The sequence below is a fragment of the Peromyscus maniculatus genome, chromosome 6, assembly GCF_049852395.1.
Source record: "Peromyscus maniculatus bairdii isolate BWxNUB_F1_BW_parent chromosome 6, HU_Pman_BW_mat_3.1, whole genome shotgun sequence".
Taxonomy (NCBI): Eukaryota; Metazoa; Chordata; class Mammalia; order Rodentia; family Cricetidae; genus Peromyscus; species Peromyscus maniculatus.
Window position 1 is genome coordinate 39,015,460 of NC_134857.1, and position 9,847 is coordinate 39,025,306.

The following is a 9,847-nucleotide window of genomic DNA, read 5'->3' on the forward strand; positions in this document are numbered from 1 at the left end:
TTTGAACCTTCACACCATAGTAGAGAGAGCTTCAGATTTGCTCCTTTAAAGACAGGCCTTAGGTAAGGCAGCATGTTTTGTATCTCAATATCACAATGGTGTATAAAGCCAAATAAGTGGAGACTAGGTATCCAAGAATGTTACTACATTAAACTAGCTATGTCAAGGGAAGCAATGCTGATCTTTGCTCATGAGGGGTCAGAGCTGATTTTCAGCCAGTGCCTCTGAAATGATTTTTTTCCCCTGTGGATGCAGTTGCAGGTTCTGCCAGAGGCAGATGGATTCCTGTGCTCTTTTTCATTTTCTCCACCTCTGGCTGACTAGCATTAGTGGTCCAACTGCACATGCTTTTCTGCCTTGGTGATATGTTTCTCTTCTGTGGGTCAGTCTTTGCAGGAGACAGCTTTATCAGAGGTCACAGAAAAAGGCAATAGGGAGGCAGAGCCAACCTCATCATTTTGCATGGCCCTTGGTCTAAAGATGTCATTATTCTTGCTTAGATACTTTCCAAAAGTGAAAGGGACCAGTGAACACTCCAAGCCACCCAGGCCTTGTTCTCAGGAGTCTGTGTTACAGCCCCATGAGGATGCCTTGCAGATCCAGCCCCAGCCTTCAGGCCCCACACCCCCAACAGGGCTGGATTATGAACCTGGTCCTTGCACAGTTGCCATAAAAAGACACTTTGGAAATGAACAGAAGTGATTTCAAAGCAGCACAGCCATATTTTTTGGGTTTCTGCTACAATGTTAAAGTGTACAGAGGAAGTTTCCTGCCTGGAGTCTTATATTTTGTTTGAAAAAAATTTCCATTAATTGACATGTTAATCATTCACAAGCCTTAAAGGGCTGTCTGGGATGGGAAAAGCACAGCTTGTAACTGTTCTGCAATTCTGATTATCTAACCACCCACACCTGCTAACTATATTCTTATTTGATCAGACTATGAATTTTCAGAAAGGTGCTTGATTTGAACTCAAACAGCCAAAAGCAGTTTCTTTCTTTTTTAGATAAAGGTTCCCTTCATTCTTTTTCTTTCTAATTACCCTGTTGAACGTTATGTAGGTCAGCACATCAAAAACTAAATCAATCTGTCTTTATACAAGAAGAGCACTTATCCAAACCTGTGATGATACAACAGTTGAGGGTCAGTACTGTACTTTTAATTATATTTTATGTTAACAAGTTCAATAAACTGTGGCAGTTTCTATCTATGCAACTTTCACATTAATTATTTGCTAAAGCAGACTGAGACTTGATGCACCCAAGTATTGAGTAAAATGTCTGTCCAGCATGATTATATTTAAAAGGAATGTGTGTGTGTGTGGGGGGGACTTACCATTTTTATGTACAAAGCATGAAGAATTTGGCAATTGTTTCATTTTGTTCTTTTTCTGAGATAGGAATGTACCTTGGGCAAAGATAATTTGTTTTTGATAATTTTTTTTGTTTTCGTTTTCTATGATTAAGTGTTATTCTCCAGATATTCCAACTAATTATCATTGTCTCCCCAAAGGCTGATGAAATAAGGAAGCTGATCAGAGTCAGGCTAATTTCACTGCATGGCTTATTAGGCATCTACACGCATGTGTTCCCATGTAAGTACGGTAGAAGGCAAGTTAAATAGCTATCATTCCTGCCTTTTCCACAATCACTCCCCAATGTTTGCAATTGCTTATGTGAGCACAAGCAGGAAATTGGTGTCTAGCACCCCCATCCCCATGTGCTCAGGGAGAAGAAAAGAAGGGAATGCTGAAGATGTGGATTAGTCCCTTTGAGTGAGCTCAGCTCTGCATGGAACTTCTGGAAAACTAGCCTGGGAACCTGGTTAGGAGGATTGGCATTTTCCCATCTCCATTGCAGTCAAGACCATCCACACTGTGAACCTGTGCTTTTCCAGTTACTTTCTGAGATCTTATATAAAAATGACTTCCATCCTCTTTGTATGCGATCTTTTCTGTGAAATGAGAGAACAGGAAAATGATGGTTGGGAAACATAACTGACTTTACCTTCTTAATTGGGCTTGGCTTGTGGTAAGTCATTGAAAATATAGTTGTGCCCTGGAGCTTGCAAGTGTAGAGCATGAAAGGATGAATGAAGCTATGTATATTCTATAAATCATTCACTGAAGAATCTAAATCAGTAAGTTTGTTTATCTTTTTAACCCCCACAACCTGCCCCCCCAATAAACAAAAAAAGATTTCAAGGACATGAAACTTTCTGAATGGAAAGAGCTCAACAAATAGGATAAATAAGGGACCTGCTTTAAATATAAAAAATAATAAAAATAAAATAAGTAAAATAACATAATAAATAATAAAACTCAGCTGCTGGATCAGTGGGACTTTCCCAGAGAGTTTCAGATTAAAAAAAAAAAAAAAAGACTTATTTACTCTCATTTTGTGTATATGTATTCATTTTACATCTGTCTGTATGTGCACCATATGTGTGCAGTACCCATAGAGGCCAGAAGAGGGCATTGGATCCATCTGAAAGTTACAGATGGTTATGAGTTGCTATGTGGAAACCAAACCCAGGTCCACTGCAACAGCAGTCCACATGTTAATCACTGTGCCATTGTACCAGCCTGAGCGATTACAATCTACTTGATTTGGCATGGGGCCTAGGCATGACTAGATTTTTAAAGTTCAATTCTGATGAAATACAACAATGTAAAGAGATGTTTAGCATAAACTTTCAGGGCAGAGGGTTGGGACTGATAAGCCTAACTTTCTGTTACATTGATTAGAAGAGAAAGCAAAAGAAAAACTTGACTAATTAGGTTTAAAAAAGCATAAAAATACTGTATAACAAACTCTATTTGGTACTATATGGTCTACAGAGCTATTAGTGATTTTATTTCATGAAACTAGTTTAGTAAAATTAATAGAATTCAAAATAAATAGTTCAATGTCTGCGAAGGTAGATATATTTAATGTGATTCGAAAATCACAGGATACACACATGTATCAAACATCACAGTACTATAATAGAATGTGTGTTATAAAAGTGTCTTAATGCTGCATGGATTTTTCCTCTTTCATAGTTTTATGTTGTCTTTTTCTTTCTTTATATCTATGGACCTTTTAGAAATATTTTGTGTTATTGTGTGAGTAGGAATGTGCTTTGATTTTAAAATATTGGTTTTCAAAATTGCAGCTGTAACCTGTTGGAAACATTGTTCATTCTGATTGGCATCTTTCTTCAAAATCAAATACTTTAAGGAAAGACAAGGCATGTACATGCATGCCTGTTACCCAGTTCAACAACTATCAGTATTCTGACATTCTTGTTATTATGCCTCCTTTTTTCTCACCAAAGATTCATTATTCTTGATTTTTTGAAATAACACATTCCTATATTTAGTCTAATTATTCCTTTTATATTTAAGTTAGTTTTTATGTATGATATGAGATAGGGGATCAGTAACCCTTTTTATTAGCTATATAGCTGTTCTAGCACATTTTTGAAAAGGATCATCCTTTATCTACTGAATTTCTTGAGTTTCCATCTTGAAATTCAACTAATCATGAGTGTGGACCTATTTCTATCCCCACCACACCCCTATTTTGGTACACTGATCTGTGTCACATATCTTTGTGACAATTTTTGTTGTTTTCCATGACTTTTTCAAGTGTCCAGGCTAGTTTTCAGTAAGCCTCCTTAGAAAGGAAGTTTTATTTTATTAAGGGTGTGCTTTCAGAAGTGACCTGTGAGAAATGAAAGGAATAGCAGAATGATGTGGATATACTTTTACATTGGGAGGAATCTAGCCTGAGTATAATTCTACAGTGAGCTCTAGAGTGTGAATCATATTACAGAGAGTGTTATACCCAAAGGGAAGAAGATTGAGCCTGAGTGATTTAGTACTGGTTAAAGATCACCCCATATTGGGGAATGGAGTGTTGTTACCACTCAGGACTCTATGTGAGTGGATCTCCTTCCCTCCAGTCCTGTCAGTCCCCAGAGCTGGATGAGATATGAGCAGCAACCGAGCTGGGGGATTGGGCAGTAGCATCAGGATGATACACCTAAGTAGGTACCAACAGCATCTTCGACAGAAATGTTTTTGATGTTACCATCTATAACACTAGTCTCTGAGATTTCCAAATAATCTCTCCGATGTTACCATCTGTTGTTCTAAAGACTCATTTTTTCCAGTTTATTTCTTTAGGTCCTCACTTTTGTTATCTTAAGGCAAATCTTTCAGGTGATTATTGGTAAAATTGAAACTTTTCATTATTTAGTAGGTTAACGTTAACCTTTCTGTGTAAAAATTTAGTTTATTATAGTATATGCATGGGCTTTTGGCTGCCTGGACGTCTGTGCACCACATTCATGCAGTGTCTGTGGAGGCTACAAGAGGGCATTGAATCCCCGGGGAACTGCAGTTACAGATGGTTCTGAGCCACCCTGTGGGTACTAGGAGTCAAATCTGGATCCTCTGCAAGAGCAGCCAATGCTCTTAAGCACTGAGCCATCTCTCCAGACCTTAGTGTTTGCCTTATTAATATGATCCATGGGGGAGTACATGGTGTTGTCAGTGTTATATGTTGCTGATGGAATCTTATTCATGAGTTGAGAATCTAGTGATTCTAAAATCATGATGCTCTCAATGGCCCTTCAGAAACCAAAACCTAAATGAGGAGCTTTCAGATTTTTCAGGGCCTTGTTGTACTTGAAGCCACACTAGATATTTCTGTAGTCATTAGCTTCCTACTTGCTGAGAAACTTGACCTTGCAGCTTTCATCATGAACTCAACTTTCGAGTGGACAACAGGAAGCTCTTCTGATTGCTCACGTCTCACTGAATTTCTGCACTCATTTTGAATGGGACCAAAAATAGAATCCTGTGTTTCCGTGAATAAATACGGCAACTGTAATGCTCCAGTGTTCTGCGGCAGTAACTGCCTGCTAAGGAGACTGCCGTGTGCAGCACAGGCCGCCATTACTCAATTGGCTCCTTTCTTTACTTGTTTCTCTTGAAGCCTCATTCAGATTTCTGTATTGTCTATAATGGAAGATCCCCCCCCCCCCCCGCCTTACAAATTTACTTAATTGTTCTTAACATCCGAAGTTATACCTAAATTTGCTGATACTGTAAAGTGTGTGAAATTGCTTTGTGAACAGCAAATATTAATTGCTATTAATAACATTACATAAAATTAATTAGCAGGCATTGATGATGCTTGAAGAGAAATCACACCTGTTTTATTTCATAAATGAAACAATGTAAGTTCTTAGAAATAAGGTATTTGGTCAAAAAGTTTTTTTGAATAAGTTTATCCAAAATATACATTATTGAGAATCATTTATTTATTATGCTAATTAACATAACTCAATAGAGGAACTTGTGAACAGTCCTAGCCAATGTTTGGCTATCTGAGAGTGAGCATGAAAATTTGCTCATTAATGAAGGTTATCAAACTATAACTTACCTCAGTGAGACAAGGGTTGCAATAATATGAAAGTTGGTTTAGATGAATAAACTATATATATATGTACATGCATATATATGTATACATATATGTACATATATACACATACATATTTTGCAAAATTCATAGGGGAGGGTTGTTATTTCTCAATTGTTATAGAATTAACACTGTTGCCTGATTACTGGTTAAGAAGGAGAAGGTCAAGCTTATTATCTGGCAGTCAGATTCTGAACAAGGTGTTATCAAATTCTTACATAAAAAAAAAACTGAAAACAAAGTCTCTGACAGATTTGCAAAAGAAGCAAGAAAATTTGAAGCAAAGTCACAATATAGATTGAAGAGGGATACACTTTCAAAATTGATGGCAGACCATATGAGTGAAGATACTCAAGGCCCTTGATGATTCTCAGGTTTCTTGGATGGGGTCATAGAAAGGAAGAATTGATTCCTCAGGGGTATAGGTTGAGTTTTTCTCTATTTTGATTAATAGATCAAGTTATGTATTCATTTTTCTAATGCACGCCCCTTCCAATAGTACATCTTATTTTAACTATGTGCACACTAAATTACGTATAGGCATAGATGATAAAAAGGGGATCTTCTTTACAATGTTCTTAGAGGATGTGACTTTGTCTTACTGTGCATACACCTGAGCCATTTCGGCCTGGATGAGACATTCTTCCTTTTAGTTTCCCATTTGTTGGAAATATGCTTGAATAGATACTGTTTATGTTTGATCATTCTGGGGCAGGAAAACTAGTATTCTTACTCAGAGGTGGGAGTATATGGCTTGATGCATATGTGTGTCTGGGGGCTGGAGATAAGGAGGGATTCTGAGGTAGCAAGCTCCATTATTTAGAGAGAAGTGTGTGTTCATAGTGTGTGCAGTTGAAGGACCTAGGCTGCCAAGTACACAACTAAGAACTAAATGGAGGGCTCAGGTTCTAAACTCTCTCCTCTGCTTGCCCATATCTCCATCAAACACGTTGTCATCACTCCTGTGTTCTTACGAGAAGAACTATGATCAATTGATCACATATTTAATTTCCTCTCATTTAGCTAGCACTTATATTACCATATCTTGTCAATACCCTACTTTAAGATATTTTTTGCTATGGTCTGAGTATCTGTTTACCCCTCTTCTCCCATACTCAAACATTATAATTACCCAAGAGGCCATGCTTGTCAAGAAGTGGGTCCTTCAGGCAGGTAAGTCATAATAGAGGGAATCCTTGTGCATGGCATTCAAACCCATATAGAGGATGCCAAAAAATTCTTATTATAGAAGAACTTTCATTTTCTTACTATAGAAGGACACAGTAAGAAGACACCATCTGTGAACCAGGAACAGGCTGTTACCACACAAGTAACTCCTGGAGTCTTAATGTTAGGATTCCTCTCCAACAGAATTGTAAGAAATACATTAATTATTTAGAAGCCACCTAGTTTATTATATTTTGTTATAATAGTTTGAGTGGTATTAGACAACCTCATGATGGGGGTCACCACCCACAGTTTAAGAAGTTTGAATCTATAAGATTTTAAGGTTTATGGGAGAAAATAGGATTATGTTGATAAATTAAATCAGGTGACTCCAGGTTATACTTAACTAACCTGAAGACTTCACAGAACATTTTCATGAATGAATATTGATTGAAGGGATAGTAATGGAATTTAATCGATAAATGCCAGTCATTTTATTTTTGTTCCCATAAAGAATTGGGCAGGCCTTTCTGAATAGAGGAGGAGTAGATGGGGAGGGGGATAGATGGGAGTCAGGGGGAGAGAGCAGGGGGAGAGAGCAGGGGGAGAGAGCAGGGGGAGAGAGCAGGGGGAGAGAGCAGGGGGAGAGGAGGGAGAGGAGACTGGTCGGTATGTAAAATACATGAAAAAATGTTAATTAAATAAAATTAAACTTTAAAAAGGAGTGAGTAGGTCTATGGTTTCAAGAATATCTAATTGGGCAATTTTTCCAGAGCCCTTTTGTGTTAATACATATGTGTTACTCTTGTTTATACATAGAGTCAGCTAGAGATTGTTTATGGTAGCTCTGTATTGCTTCATTTTACCATGTCTTTGAAATTCCCTTCCCATATTATCCTGAAACAGTGTTGACCATTTAGTACAAGATTTATAAATAGAAATGAAAGACAGGTGTGTTTTAAACATGCTGAATGTGAGTTGAGGGCCAGGTACTAGGGTAGCTACAATGTCCATGGCTGGTGGAACTAATCCAGGACTAAATGCTCTTCCAGAGAAGAATGTTAGAAAGCCACTGCTACAAAGGATTCTGGTTTGTCTGCATGGAAGTCCTAGATCTGATTAAATTTATAGGAAAAATGACCTGGTTTCAACTACTGGTAAAGGGGACACTCGGAGTCCACACTACATAAAGCAAAATACCTACTGGAATAATCCCATTTCTTCTTGTGAAACAGGAAGAAGATAAACGTATGGGTGGCCACATCTTCAGTAATATGAAATTCTTACTGTGTGTAATATAATAATATGTTTAATTGATTCCATCCAGTCTCATTCACTGGTGGACTTGAGCGAACTTAGGAAGAAAAAGGATGAACTCCAAGGTGAAGGTTCCTAACCACTCACCAGAAATTGCTCCTGAATTTCCTGAAAGAAATTCTTTGTGTCTTCAAAACTTTCTGAAAACAAGATCCAGAGCCTAATTGGGTGTGCTACTGAGCTACAGTCCAACCATGGCATGATGGGTAGCAGCTGTGGACATTTTGATATGGTATATACATGCCCTCCGAATAAAAAGATAGTAATGCCAATGCAGCTAGCAAGGCACAATTTACAAGATTCCTATGCAATTATTATGACTACTGTTACTTTTGAGAGGGAGTCTTTCTATGCTGTGTAGGTGGGATTAGAACTCCAAGCCAGCCTTCTGGGTTGCTGGGACTACAACACAGAGGAGCAACTGCCACGTCAGTTCTAACTGCTGTGTTTGACAATAAAACTGAAAATACCTCACCTGCAATAAATACTGAAAACACGTGCACTTTAAAACTACTGACTGAGTCGGCTGGGTGGTGGTGGTACATGCCTTTAATCCTAGCACTTGGGAGGCAGACAGACCTCTGAGAATTTGAGCCCAGTCTGGTCTACAAAGTGAGATCTATGACAGGCACCAAAACTACACAGAGAAAACCTGTCTCGAAAAAAATCCAACCAACCAACCAAACAAACAAAAACTACTGACTGAACCTAATAGAGAAAGTGGGGAATAGCCTTGAACATACAGGCACAGGAGACAACTTCCTGAACAGAATACCAATAGTGCGACACTAAAATCAACAATAAATGGGACCAATCAACAATAAATGGGACCCCATGAAACTGAAAAGCTTCTGAAAGGACACTTTCAAAATGGCAGACTACAGAATGACAAATGGCAGACTACTCCTCATTTGACACAGGGCTGATTTCCAAAATGTAAAAAGAACTCAAGAAACAAGGCATCAAAAAACCAAATAGTCCAACTGAAAAATGGGATACAGATGTGAACAGAGAATTCTCAGCAGAAGAATCTCAGATGGCTGAGAAACACTTACATTCAACACCCTTAGCTTTCAGAGAAATGCAAATCAAAATGACTCTGAGATCCCATCTTTTATTTTTTGATGGTTTCCTTCAGACTTCTTCTTTTTTTTTCTTTTTTAAAAATTTTTCTTTATTTTTTTCCTTTTATTTTATTTTACAATACCATTCACTTCTACATATCAGCCACAGATTCCCTTGTTCTCCCCCCTCCTGCCCCGCTCCCCTTCCCCCCAGCCCACCCCCAATTCCCACCTCCTCCAGGGCAAAGCCTCCCCCGAGGACTGAGATTGACCTGGTAGACTCAGTCCAGGCAGGTCCAGTCCCCTCCTCCCAGATTGAGCCAAGTGTCCCTGCATAAGCCCCAGGTTTCAAACAGCCAACTCATCCACTGAGCACAGGATCCGGTCCCACTGCCTGGATGCCTCCCAAACAGACCAAGTCAATCAACTGTCTGACCTATTCAGAGGGCCTGATCCAGTTGGGGGCCCCTCAGCCTTTGGTTCATAGTTCATGTGTTTCCATTTATTTGGCTATTTGTCCCTGTGCTTTATCCAACCTTGGTTTCAACAATTCTCGCTCATATAAACCCTCCTCGTTCTCGCTAATTAGACTCCCAGAGCTCCACCCAGGGCCTAGCCATGGATCTCTGCATCCAGATTCCTCAGTCTTTGGATGGGGTTTCTGGCATGACTATTAGGGTGTTTGGCCATCCCATCACCAGAGTAGGTCAATTCCCGGCTGTCTCTCTACCATTGCCAGCAGTCTATTGTGGGGTATTTTTGTGGATTTCTGTGGGCCTCTCGAGCACTTTGTTTCTTCCTTTTCTCATGTGGTCTTCATTTACCATG